At 36.0% G+C, this 14342-nt stretch overlaps 1 pseudogene; it reads right to left on the bottom strand.

The window, feature by feature from the left end:
* Window positions 1-1242: 1242 nt before the first annotated feature.
* Window positions 1243-1628, bottom strand: LOC148759319 (large ribosomal subunit protein eL31 pseudogene; annotated as a pseudogene).
* Window positions 1629-14342: the final 12714 nt, after the last annotated feature.

Genomic DNA, 14342 nt, shown 5'->3' with positions numbered 1-14342 from the left:
ATAAGCTGATATGGTGTTGAACAGTTTAGGTAATGTAATCCAGACCCAGAAACAGGTGCTTCTTTTAATGAGATTATAATCTAAAGCAGAATATAAGCATGAAGCAGTTTAATGTAAACTGAGTACAGTAAATGCCACGGGCAAAGAACAGAAAATGTGCTATAGAAATTTGGAGAAGGAAGTGGTTATTTCCATCTGGCAACAGCAAGGAGGATTTCATGTAAGAAGTGACATGGGTCTTTGAGCTGGGTCTTAAATGGGTAGGATTTGAGCATAAAGAGATGGGGAGAGAGAGGCAGAGTGGACAGAATTGCATAGTGTTGGACATGGAAAATTGTAGGCTATTCCCTAAGATTAGGGAGTGATTGGTTTACTGAAGGGAAAATGAGAAATAAAATTGGAAAGGGGGAGTAGGGTCAGGTTTTAGATGATCTTGAATGCTTAATTAGTAACTAGAAATAATAAGAACCATTGAGCGTAATCAAAGAGGAGACCGATGTGTTCAGGCCAGAGGGGTGACCCCGGCAGAATAATCAGGCATCACTAAGAAAAATGCAGGAAATATCCAAAGAGAGAAGATGAAGGGGGGTATTTGGAGGCGGCTGCTAATGTCCAGTTGGAGATCACATTCTTGACTTTGACTCAGAACTGTTATTTAGGGCTTTCTTTATCAGCACAGGTTAATGCCATTTCATCTGTGACTCAACTCTTCTGTGTCTTTTCTTCAACATAATTCAGATCTTCTCTGGTTTCAATGTAATCAGCTGCCTTGTGCCTTGGGATGTGAAACCCGCCCCCCCACCCCCCTCACCACACACACACATGTGTACATACACCCATATATATGTGCACATAGCTAGTTTCTTTCTGGTTCTATGAGTGTCTCCCAGAAAACGGGACCATTTAATTTGTCAAAATGTGATTTGACAAACATAGGTTCTTTGTTATTTTCATCTTTGTAAGTCACAAAGTTTGTCTCCCAACATGTTTTCTGGTCCTGTGCCCCTTCCTTCTTCTGTCCTAGAAATCTGGGACACATGCAAGGTTACACAGAATGCCAAGTGTAGGTCAAAAGACATCATTATGAAAAACAACACCTGAGATTCTGCCATTTAGTGACAGGCAATATGAAATGACTCTTGAAATTTCTTTTTTCCACTCAACAGTTTTCACCATAACTAGAGTATACAATTCTACTTTTCTTTTTTTGGCAGTTTTATAACTTTTTTCAACAATCAGCAGTTAGTTCTCATCCCCATTAACTGTTTGTAGATTTTTGACAGTGTTGACAGGTACATGGGTACCCACTGTATAGAATGTCTTTGGTGACTTTTCATCCTCATTCTGTTTTCTGGACAACTGCACCGGGATACATAGGGGACGTTCCTTCTTCCTTTAGCTTAGACAGCTTTGTTGAGTCTGGTGTCCATGCGCACATCTGGGGTTCCCATCTCCTTGACGGCAAATTTCCAGATCTCTTTGAGTGCCTGAGGGGCACGCTCCTTCAAACCCACTCCATGGATGCACCTATGACTGTTGATGGTGTCTTCTCTGGTCACTGCCACGTTGATGACAGAACAGCCCTTCTGCTTCTCGCCACCCTTCTGTGAGGGAGCCATCCTGCCGGGCCCAAGTTGCAAAGACAATTCTACTTTTCTTGAAAGAAAGACCATGCGTATTCATCTCGGTATTTCCTGTATCTATAATAGCCAGTATCTACTTGATATACAGTAGGTACCCTCCCAATACTGGCTGAATGAACGAAGGAGTAAAGGAATGCATGGATGAATAAGTTATTATTTTTCTGGAAATACTTCATAACATTATAAAAAGAACACTTTATTTGACTGTTTATACTTCAACCTTGGCCATCCAATCTTTCCAATAATCTCCCTTGCTCTGTTTTCTCCCCTTATTATCTTGAACCGTTTATTCACTCCTTTCCTGTGCTTTTCTGTCTCTCTCAATTTTCCACTTTTCCTTTAAAGAGGATGATGAATATTAATTATGTTTTAATATACAAAAATAGCACTCTCATTGCCTTTGATTTTTCTTCGACTTGTCTTTACTTTTTTCAGTGCCTCTTTTGATTTCCCATTATTTCATGTGAAGCTAAATCAATGAGCCCCCTTTTCTCATTTTATCTTCTCACTTGTTCTCTTTGCAAGTGCCTTTTCCTTCACTTTGCTTTGACTGTTTTTTCTCATTGTCTTCAAATTGTTTATGGTCGAATCTGTCACTTTATACAGGTAGCATCTAAATGCAAATATTCTCCCAGAAAAATTACAGAGTGGCAGAAGCAAGTAGTGCTTTGAAATAAACACTGTATATTCCGTTGGTTTCCAAATCAGCACCAGCCAAACAAATGCCTAATAGCAGTCCTTAGAGAGACACAATTAGTCTGTTTTGGAATCAGAAGTTATCTTTTTCTCTAACTTCCCATTCATTTTTTTTTTTTTTTTGTCTTTTAAAATATCATAAAGGATTCTTGCAAACAACAAAGGAGACTTTTAACTGAAATGTTTGGCTTCTTATCACAGAGTGCATGTGTGTCTTTAGACAAGCAGATAAAGGAATGGAAGCTGGGAGGGGAAAACATCAATTTGACTTGCAAGTGAGTCATTTTAGACCAAAGAAATGAAGATTTTGCATGCCTTCCGGTCCCTTTGTGATGCATGTGCCTTATGGAAATATTCCTAAAAGATTCAAAGTCGGGAGGATAATCAGCTGCACTTCGTCACCGGAACATCTGATGATGGAGCCAGCATTGAGTAAGGTCAGACTGGATGTCTCCCTGTGGGAAAACACAGGTTTGGAGACACCAAACACGTTTGAATATGTCATTTTGGCATTTGCTAGCCATGTGGCTATCGGCAAGATGTAACCAGTCTGAGCCCCGATTTCCTCTTCTGAAAAATGGGATGGATTCGAAATACGTCAAAGGATTACATGAGAGTAAAATGAAACACTGTCTGTAAAGGACTTAGAAGTGTATCTAATACTCTTAGGAGCTATAACTTGTGACAGTGGCACTATTTCTATTACTACTACTAATATACATGTAATAAATCTAAATAGATGCTGTTCTTGAATATTCAGTGGTCTTTCTCCCATTCCTGCCTGAGCATATGCTGCTGTCTTTTCTACAATGCCCTCTCCCCAGTTCATCATTTCACATGGTGAATTTTTATTCATCCTGCAAAACCCACCCATTCTGACAGCGTCTCTTCAGGAAGTTTTCCCTGAACTTCATGAGGAGAATGGGTTACTTCATTCATTGAGTCATTCAACCAATACTTATCCAATGAATCATTCAACCAATACTTATCCAATGTCTTCTCTGTTCCAAGCACTGTTCTAGGAACTATGGAAGTTGTGATCAAAAGATTTAAAAAATCCCTGCCTCATGGAGCTTACGTTCCCCTAGGGAACATGAACAATGTGAATAAGGAAAATGTATAGAATGAAAGATGGTCATGAGTGCTATGGAGAAAATAAAGCAGGGAAGAGATAGATTATAGAATGCTAAGGCTGGGGAGAGAGGTAGTTTCCATTTAAACAGGTCAATCAGCAAAGACATTTGGGCAAAGATGTGAAGGAGGAGAAAAATGAAGCACTTGGAAACTAGGGGAAGAATGTTCCAGACAGAAGAACAGTAAATGCAGCACTGGGGAACCACTTCCTTCATGCTGCCTTTGTACCACATCTATTTCTATTAAGACATGTATTCAAATATTTTGTAATTATTAATTATTAAAAATTTAAAGTATGTTTTCTATTATATGAAGTACACATTCTTTAATTATGTATTTAAGTGTTTGAGGCTATGAAGGCAGGAATTGTGTCTTATACATCGCTGTATTCTTGTGCAGTGCAGAGTCTGGTTCTTCAGCAAGTGCTAAAAAAACCTTCATTCGGTTAAATTTAATAATGACAGTAATCTTCCAGGACAGAGCAGGTGCAGCATTTCAAGTGCTAAAATAGTTGGTGAGGTCAGGCGGTAGTCTGTATTGGTTACTAAGCAGTGGACATATTTCTTTGGTGACTCTTGCATTTCCTTCCCTGTTTTGTGAAGTAGCTTCCTTGGAGGTTAACTCTCTGATCAGAGATTGGTATTTGGGAAGCTGTGCCAACAACTGGCACTACACAAGAATGAGCAATTGGTAGATTTTAGCCTTTTGGTAGCAGTTCTTGCTAGTTTTGCTGTCTGCAGTAATTAAATTGGAGCCATGGCAAATTAGGGATGGAAGGGACCTAGCTGCAGCTGGGTCAGGTTGTCATGAACTCCCTTGCCTACAGAGCAGGTAGGTGACACACAGGATTGGGACTGTAGCTAGTGGAGACCGACACCTTGGCTCAATGTGGCAACTGTAACTCAGATCCAACCATTTGGTCTCAGGCTGAGATGAAAGTTAAGTATCTTCAAGGTGTTCTGGGCAGCTGTAAATCCACATGTTGTATCAAATGTCCCAATTTTTCAAATTTGGCAACATATTTAATTTTGTTAAGCAAAAAAATAGGTCAAAACAAAATGCCCAACAAAAACATGTCTGAGTCCCGAATCTAGTCATTTTGTAGTCGCATATTTAGTTAAACGGTCCCATTTTACTGGTCGGGACAATGAGACGTTGAAAAACCATGTGGCTCGCCCAGTCACAGAGCTTGGGCCGAGGCAGAGTCAGGGCTAGAAGCTCCAAAAATGCCGGTCGTTGTGGACATCACTGCATGCCCTCCAACTCCAATCGTGTCTACGGCTTTAGAACAAACATGCAGCTCTGATGTTCAAATGCATTCTCACACATCACATGTCCTTTTGCTTTCAGTTTGTTTGACGACTTAGTGTAGAAACAGCTTCTGTTACATCAAAGATCAAAATGTCAGGCTTTGGAACATTTGTGTGTTCATTGGCGTTAGTGTCACATGTCTCTCCCTGGCTCACACCTACTTGTCACTGAAGGAAAAATGTCTCATCCACTATTTATGGAAGACCCTAAGGGCTTCTTCCCAAGAGATCCTGGACGTGTAACTTTCACCACTGCACAGTATCTGCCACATTTCCTCCACCTCTGCTTCTGCTCTCAGACAACCCTACAATAGCCACTGGTGTTAACACTGCTGCTGATTTGACCTACCAAATTCATGATCTCATATTGGCTCCCCTAAGTTTGCTCCAGGCCGTTGCCTTTACCACAACAGCACACTACAGAAAGGGAGAATCCAGCCCCTATTCAGACATCCCCAGTCATGTCATTGCTGTTACGGGGATCTCAAGGAATTATTTATTGCCCTGTCAGTGTTCCAGAAAACCGTGTGTGTGCATTTGTATGTGTGTGTGCGTGCGTGTGTGTTTATGTGTGTGTAACAGAGAGGAGAGAGAGAGGGAGAGAGATCATTCAGTTTTAATTTATAGACTAACTTGTTCTCAAAGGACAATTTAATGATACAATAACAAGTGCTCATTGAACATTTTTTCCATAAATTCAGTTTTCATCATTGTGAAAAAATGTATTAACACTTAATTGACCCAATAATTTGTTAATTTAATTAATCAATGCACTTCTTGCTCCATTTAAAAAAGTTACGTTTATTGAACCGTAGCTTACATTACCAAAAATTATCCTGTTAAAGTGCACAGCTTGATGTGTTGTGACAAAGGTAAACAATCCTATAACCACAATCATAATCAAAATATGGAACGATTTCTTTCCTAAAAGTGTTCCTTGAATCCTTTTGCAATCTGTCTTCTCCTCTCACCTTAGTCTCAACCAGTGATGTTTCTTATTCCTATAGTTTTGTCTTTCCTAGAGTGTCAGATAAGTGGACTTCAACAGTATGTAGTCTTTTGCAGATGACTTTTTTTGCACACAACCTAATGCTCTCAACGTTCATTCACAATGTTGCAATCATCAGGAGTTTGCTTCTTTTTACTGTTGAGTGGTCTTCTGTTGTGTCAATATACCACAATTTATTTACCTATTTACCAGTTAATAGAAATTTCAGTTGTTTCTAGTATTTGGCTGTTATGAATATCACTGCCAGGTATATTTGCCTGCAGGTTATTGTTGAATAAGTGTTTTCACATCTCTTGGGTTACATGACAAATGCACGTTTAACTTATAAGAAATAGCCACACTGTTTTCTAAAGTGGCTGTACCATTTTACATCCCCACCAGCAATGTATCTGACTTAGAATTGTTCCACATCTTTACACACATTGGGTATTTTCAGTCTTTTAAATTTTAGATATTTGTAATGGTTAATTGTATGGGTCATATTGATTGAGTGGGCAACGGTGCATAGATATTTGGTCAAAAATTATTCTGGGTGTTTTGAATGAGATTTACACTTAAATTAGTGGCCTCTGAGTAAAGCAGATTACCCTCCATAATATAGGTGTACCTCACCCAATAGCTGAAGGCCTGGATAGAAGAAAAGGCTGACCTCCACTGAGCTCAAGAGGGAATTTCGTCAGCAGACTGTCTTCGTTTGCAACATTAGCTCTTCTTGGTTTTCTAGCTGACTGCCTTTGAACTCAAATAGCAACTCCTTCCTGTTTGCCTGCCCCATCAGATTTTGAATTCGCCAATCTTCCACAATTGCAGTAGCCAATTCCTTAAAGTAAATCTTCATATATATATGTATATATATATATACACACACACATATACATATATATATGTATACACACACACACACACACACACACACACACATACACACATATATATTTTTTCTATTAGTTTTGTTTATCTGGAGGACCCTAAGTAATATAATGTTCTAGCAGGCTTATTTTGCTATCTCATTGTGGTTTTATTTTGCGTTTCTCTGATGACTAGTGATGTTGAACATTTTAATGTGTTCAAGGTCATTTGTATATCATTTTTGTGAAATATCTGTTCAAATATTTACTCGTGTGTGTGTGTGTATGTTATGGGGTAGGGGAGCAGGAATCTTTGTCTTCCATTATTAAATTCTAAGTATTCTGTATAGAAGTTCTTTACATGATACGGGTCTTTCAATCATTTTCTCCTTATGAGTGGCTTGTATTTTTCTACTTTTTAATAGTGTCTTTAGAAAAGCAGAAATTATAATGAGGACAGTATATCAATATTACCATGTTTCCCCGAGAATAAGATCTAGCCAGACCATCAGCTCTTATGCGTCTTTTGGAGCAAAATTAATATAAGACCCAGTATGATATGATATGATATATGATATGATATGATATGATATGATATGATATGATATGATATGGTATGATACGATACGATACGATATGATACCCAGTCTTCTTATTATATCATGTAAGACTTGGTCTTATATTATATTAAATTAAAATAAGACTGAGTCTTACATTAATTTTTGCTCCAAAAGATGCAGTAGAGCTGATGGTCCAGCTAGGTCTTATTTTCAGGGAAACACAGTTTGGCTCATATTTGGGTCCTTATTAAAGAATTTTGACCTGATCCAAGTTTGCATTTAACTTCTCATATAGTTTCTTCTGTGTATTTTATAGTTTTAGTTCTTACATTTAAGTCTGTGATTTATTTATAAGTAATTTTTGTATGTTGTAAGGTAAGGGTTGAGATTCATTTGTGTGCACACGGTTATCCAATTGTTCCAACACTATTGTTAAAAAAGCTATATTTTTCCCAATTGAATTACTTTTTCACTTTTCAAAAAAAGCCAACTAATTGTATATTTGCAGTTCTATTTATGAATTCTCTGTTCTATTTGATGGATCTATATTACCATTCTTATACCAATGATACTGTAGATTTATGGTGAGTCTTGAGATCAGGTAGTATAACTTCCAATTTTGTTCTTTTTCAGAATAATTTTGGCTGTGAAAGGAGTTTTGTATTTCCATACACATTTTACAATCAGCCTGCACTCTCTGCAAAAACATGCTGCGATTATCACTGGGACGTGCTAAATATGTAGATCAATTTGGGGAGAATTGATGTCTTAACAACAGTGAGTCTTAGATTCATAGCTCTGCCTTTCCCTCCATTTCTCTAGGACTTCTTTAATTTTTCTCAGCAAAGGTTTGTGGTTTGCAATGTACGGAACTTGCATGTGTTTTGCTAAATTTGTCCCTAAATCCAATATTTTCCCTTTACGTTTTGCTTTCCATGGTTTCAGTTACCCGAGGACAACTATGATTTGAAAACATTAAATGGAAAATTCCAGAAACGAACAATTCCTACGTTTTAAATTGCACGCAGTTCTAAGTCACATGATGAAATCGCGAACAGTCCTGCTCCATCTCTTCTGGGACAGGAATCATCCCTTTGTTTAGCATATTTACACTGTATGCACTACCTTCCCAGTAGGCACTTGGTAGCCATCTTGGTTGTCAGATTGACTGTTGGGGTATTGCAGTGCTTGTGTTCAAGTGACCCTCATTGTACTTAATGATGACCCCAAAGCCATTCACATAACTTTTATTACAGTATATTGTTATAATTGCTCTAATTTATTGTTAGTTGTTAATCTCTTACTGTGCTTAATTTATACATTAAACTTTATCATGGGTATGTAGGTATAGAAAAAGAAAAAGTACAGATAGGGTTCAGTACTATCTGTGGCTTCAGGCATCCACTGGGGATCTTGTACCTTATCCCCACACATAAGGGAGGACTTAAGTGGTATTTAAAGAATCTTTGATTTAAATGTTTACTTCTAGTGTGGAAAAATACAGTTGATTTTTGAATATTGATTATTCTGCGATCTTGCTAAATTCATATATTAGTTTTAGTAGCTTCAAAATTTTTTAGGATTTTATATGTATATGATTTTGTTGTGTGCAAGTGACAATAGTTTAAAGCAATTCTTTAAATATTTAATTGATTGTTAAAGTCTTTCTCTATATAGTATAATGTTATCTGTAGCTTCTGTGCATGTGTTTTTTTTATCAGGCCAAACAAATACCCTTGTATTCTAAGGATCACTTTGAGTTTTTCTCATAATGGATGCTAAATGTTTTCAAGTACTTCTGCCTTCATAAAGATGACCATACATAGTTTTTTTCGTTTTTGTTGATATAATGGTTTACATAGATTTATTTTCAAATGTTGAATCAAACTTGCATTTTTAGCATAAAGCTCACTTGTTTATGATGTATTATCAATTTTATATGTTGCTAGAGTCAATCTGCTTATTTTTTGTTAAGATTGTTGTGTCTACATTTATCAGATATAGTGGTCTGTAAGGTGTTTTGTTTTGTTTTGTTTTTCTTGTATTATCTTTATCTGCTTTTGGTATTTAGGATAATCTTAACTTTATAATATGAGTTTGGAAGTGTTCCATTTCTTCTATTTTCAGGAAGAGTTTGTGTCAAATTTGTATTATTTCTTCCTTAAATATTTGGTAGATTTCACCAGTGAAAGCCATCCAGGTTTGGAGATTCCCCACTCCTACCCCATTTATTTGCTTAATTATGCTTAATTTCTTTAATAGGTATAGCACTGTTTATGCCATCTATTTTCTCTTGAATGAACTTTGGTTGTTTATATCTTTCTTTTTTTTTAATTAAATTTATTGGGGTGACAATTGTTAGCAAAGTTACATAAATTTCAGGTGTACAATTCTGTAATACATCATCTATATATCACATTATGTGTTCACCTACCAGAGTCAGTTCTTTTTCTATTACCATATATTGGACCCCCTTTACCCTCATCTATTAACCCCCTCCTCCCTAACCCTCTGGTAACCACTAAACTATTGTCTGTGTCTATGAGTTTTGTTTCTTCATTTGTTTTTCTTGCTCTTTTGTTGTTTTCAGTTTTATATACCATATATGAGTGAAATCATATGGTTCTCTACTTTTTCTGTCTGACTTATTTTGTTTAGATCCATCCATATTGTCACAAATGGTACTATTTCATCTTTTCTTATGGCAGAATAGTATTCCATTGTGTATATATACTACAACTTCTTTATCCATTCATCTATCGAAGGATACTTTGGTTGTTTCCATGTTTTGGCCAGCGTAAATAAAGCTGCAGTGAACATGGGAGCACATATATATTTACAGATAAATGTTTTCAGGTTATTTGGGTAGGTACCCAAGAAAGGGATTCCTGGGTCATATGATAATTCTATTTTTAATTCTTTGAGGAATCTGTACACTGCCTTCCATAGCAGCTGAACCAATCTGCATTCCCACCAACAGTGTATGAGGGTTCCTTTTTCTCCACAGCCTCTCCAACTTTTGTTGCTATTTGTCTTGTTGATGATAACTATTCTAACTGGTATGAAGTGATATCTCATTGTGGTTTTTATTTGCATTTCTCTGATGATCAGTGATGTTGAGCATCTTTTCATATGGCTATTGGCCATCTGTATGTCCTCTTTGGAGAAATGTTTCTTCAGGTCCTCAGCCCATTTTTTAATTGAATACTTTTTGTTTTTTTGTTGTTGTTGAGATGTATGAGTTCCTTATATATTTTTTATATTAGCCCCTTATCGGAGGCATTCTTTGCAAAATTTTCTCCCATTCGGTTGGTTGCCTCTTTATTTTGTCGATGGTTTCTGTTGCTGTGCAGAAGTCTTTTAGTTTGATATAGTCCCATTCGTTTATTTTAGCTTTTACTTACCTTGCATTTGTAGTCAAATTCATAAAATGCTCTTTGAACCCAAGATCCATAAGTTTAGTACCTATGTTTTCTTCTGTGCAGTTTATTGTTTCAGGTCTTATGTTTATGTCTTTGATCCATTTTGAGTTAATTTTGGTACACAGTGACAGATAGCAGTCTAATTTCATTCTTTTGAATGTGGCTTTCCAATTCTTTCAGCACCATTTATTGAAGAGGCTGTTTTTTCTTCATTGTATGTTTTTTCTTCTTTGTCAAAAATTATCTGTCCATATTTATGTGGCTTTATTTCTGGGTTCTTGATTCTTTTCCATTGATCTATATGTCTGTTTTTCTGCCAATACCATAGTATTTTGATTATTGTTGCCCTATAGTACAAGCTATAGTCAAGGAGTATGGTACCTCCAGCATTGTTCTTTTTTCTTAGGATTGCTTTGGTTATTTGGGGTCTTAGGTTGTTCTATACAAATCTGATGATTTTTGTTCTATTTCTTTTTAAAAATGCCATTGGGATTTTGATGGGGATTTCATTAAATCTGTATATTGCTTTGGATAATATGGTCATTTTAACTATGTTGATTCTTCCAATCTGTAAACACGGAATGCCTTTCCATTTCTTTGAATCTTCTTCAATTTATTTTAAAAATGTCTTGTAGTTTTCAGCATATAGGTCTTTCACATCCTTGGTTAAGTTTATTCCTAGGTATTTTATTCTTTTTGTTGCAATTGCAAAAGTAAGTGGTTTTTTTTATTTATTTTTCTGAGATTTCATTGTTAGTATATAGGAAGTCAATGGACTTTTGTACGTTGATTTTGTAGCCGGCAAATTTACTGTATTCATTCATTGTTTCTAATAGCTTTTTGGTAGAGTCTTTAGGGTTTTCTATATATAGCATCATGTCATCTGCAAAGAGTGACAATTTAACTTCTTGATTCCCAATTTGGATGCCTTTTATTTCTTTCTCTTGCCTGATTGCTCTGACTAGGACTTCCAATACTAATATGTTGAAAAGCATAGTTGATAGGGGACAGTCCTGTCATGAATGTAGAGCAAAGAGCTTCAGTTTTCCGCCATTAATTATGTTATTTGCAGAGGTGTGTCATATATGGCCTTTATTATGTTAAGGTATTTTCCTTCTATACCTATTTTATTAAGTGTTTTAATCATAAATAGATGTTGTATCTTGTCAAACACTTTTTCTGCACCTATTCATATAATCACATGATTTTTGTCCTTTATTTTGTTAATGTGATGTATCACATTGATTGATTTGTGTATGTTGAACAATCCTTGTGCCCCTGAGAAGAACCCCACTTGGTCGCGATGTATAATCTTTCTAATGCATTTTTGCATTTGATTTGCTAGAACTTTGTTTAGGATTTTTGCGTCTGTATTCTTCAGAGATATTGGTCTCTAATTTTTTTTTTCTTTGTTATCCTTACAAGGTTTCGGTATCAGGGTAATGTTGGCCTCATAAAATGAGTTAGGGAGTACTGTCTCTTCTTCAATTTTTTGGAAGAGTTTGAGCAGGATTGGTATTAGATCCTCTTTGAAGGTTTGGTAGAAGTCACTAGTGAAGCCATCTGATCCTGGACTTTTGCTTTTGGGAAGGTTTCAGATAACTGATCTAATTTCTTTATTGTTGATCAGTCTATTTAGATTTTCCAAATCTTCGTGATTCAGCCAATTTCTAAGAACATGTCCATTTTTTCTAGGTTATTGAATTTGGTGGCATATAACCGTTCATATTATCCTTGGATGATCCTTTGTATTTCTGTGGCATCCGTGGTAACTTCCCCTCTTTCATTTCTGATTTTGTTTATGTGTGTCTTTTCTCTTTTTATCTTCATGCATCTAGACGAGGGTTTGTCAATTTTATTAATCTTTTCAAAGAACCAGCTCTTTGTCACATTAATTTTTTCTATTTTCTTTTTGTTCTCTATTTCACTTAGTTCTGCTCTGATTTTTATTATTTCCTTCCGTCTGCTGACTTTGGCTTTCATTTGTTCTTCTTTTTCTAGTTCTTTAAGGTGCAATGTGACATAATTTATCTGGGATTTTTCTTCTTTCTTGAGATAGGCCTGTAATGATATAAATTTCCCTCTTAAAACTGCTTTCGCTGCATCCCCAAAATTTTGGTAGGATGTATTTTCATTCTCATTTGTTTCTATGTATCTTTAGATCTCGCCTCCTATTTCTTCTTTGACCCAGTCATTCTTTAAAAGTATGTTGTTTAATCTGCACACATGTGTGGTTTTTCCTGTTTCCTTTTGCAGTTGATATCCAATTTCAAAGCCTTGTGATCCGAGAATATGCTTGGTATGATTTCAATCTTCTTAAATTTGCTGAGTCTAGTTTTATGTCCCAATGGTTTATCTTTGAGAATGTTCAATGCACATTAGAAAAGAAAGTATAGTCTGATGTTCTCGGAAGAAGTGTCCTATAAATGTCAATTATGTCCATTTCATCTATTGCATCTTTTAGGGCTGATATTTATTTATTTATTTATTTTCTGTTTGGATGATTTATCCATAGCTGTCAATGATGCATTTATGTCTCCTACTATAATTGTGTTTTGGTCAATTTCTCCCTTTAGTTCTGTTAGTAGTTGCTTGGTGTATTTCGGTGCTCCCCGATTGGGGGCATAAATAGTGATGTCTTCTTGTTGTATAGTCCCCTTTATCATTATGAAATGTCCATCTTTGTCTCTTGTTATCTTTTTCACCCTGAACTCTGTTTCATCTGATATCATTATGGCTACACCTGATTTTCTCTGGGTACCATTTGCTTGGAGTGTTAATTTCCACCCTTTCACTTGGAGTCTATGCTTGTCCTTGTAGCTGAGAAGTGTCTCTTGGAGGCAGCATATGGTTGGGTTTAGTTTTTTGATCCAATCTGCTACTCTGTGCCTTTTTTTGGTGAGTTCAGTCCATTTACATTTAGGGTGGTTATTGATATGTGAGGATTTCCTATCATTCTATCTTTGGTTTTCTGGTAAGGCTGTGTCTCCATTGTTTCTTTGCCTTTTTGTTGCTGTCTATTATTTCAGTGTGGTGATATTTTATGATTTTTTCTTCTGTTTTTTCTTTTATTATGTTATATATTTCAGTTCTGGATTTTTTTTTTTTTTTTTGAGTGGTTACCATTAAGTTTATGTAAAAGAAAGTTTCATATTTAGAGTATTCCATTTTCTTCAACATGCTTACTTTCTCCATTCCCTTGAGTCGGTTCAGACTTTTACACCCTCCGCTTTTATGTTGTTGTTGTTTTATTTGACACAAAATATCTCTATTTATGCTATGAGTTGATGTCTGTACTGCAGTAGCAAGTTGTCTTTTTCCTTCTTTTTTTAAGTTTTTTTTCTTTCCTTCTTTACCCCTGTATGTTATGCTTAAGTGTATAGTGTCTTATTTGGTGTAATGGTTGCCATTTCCTGCTTCGGTCTGTCTGCTCATAATACTACTCATGGTTTTGTATTTCTTTGCTTTTTTGTTTCAGGTTGAATAGCCTCCTTCAGTATTTCTTGTAGTGTAGATTGTGTATTACAAAATTCTCTCAGTTTCTGTATGTCTAGAAAGGTCTTTGTTCCTCCTTCATATCTAAAGGATATCTTTGCTGGATATATTATTTTTGGCTCATAATTTATCTCTTTAAATAGTTTGAATATTTGAGTCCACTCTCTCCTGGATTATAGAGTTTCTGCCGGAAAAGTCTGATGATAAGCTAATGGGCTTTCCTTT

Source organism: Rhinolophus sinicus, chromosome 1 (assembly GCF_057876585.1).
Source record: "Rhinolophus sinicus isolate RSI-liver-muscle chromosome 1, RSI-T2T, whole genome shotgun sequence".
NCBI lineage: Eukaryota > Metazoa > Chordata > Mammalia > Chiroptera > Rhinolophidae > Rhinolophus > Rhinolophus sinicus.
Note: the sequence above shows the minus strand (reverse complement) of the source record. Positions and strands in the feature narration are given on the sequence as shown.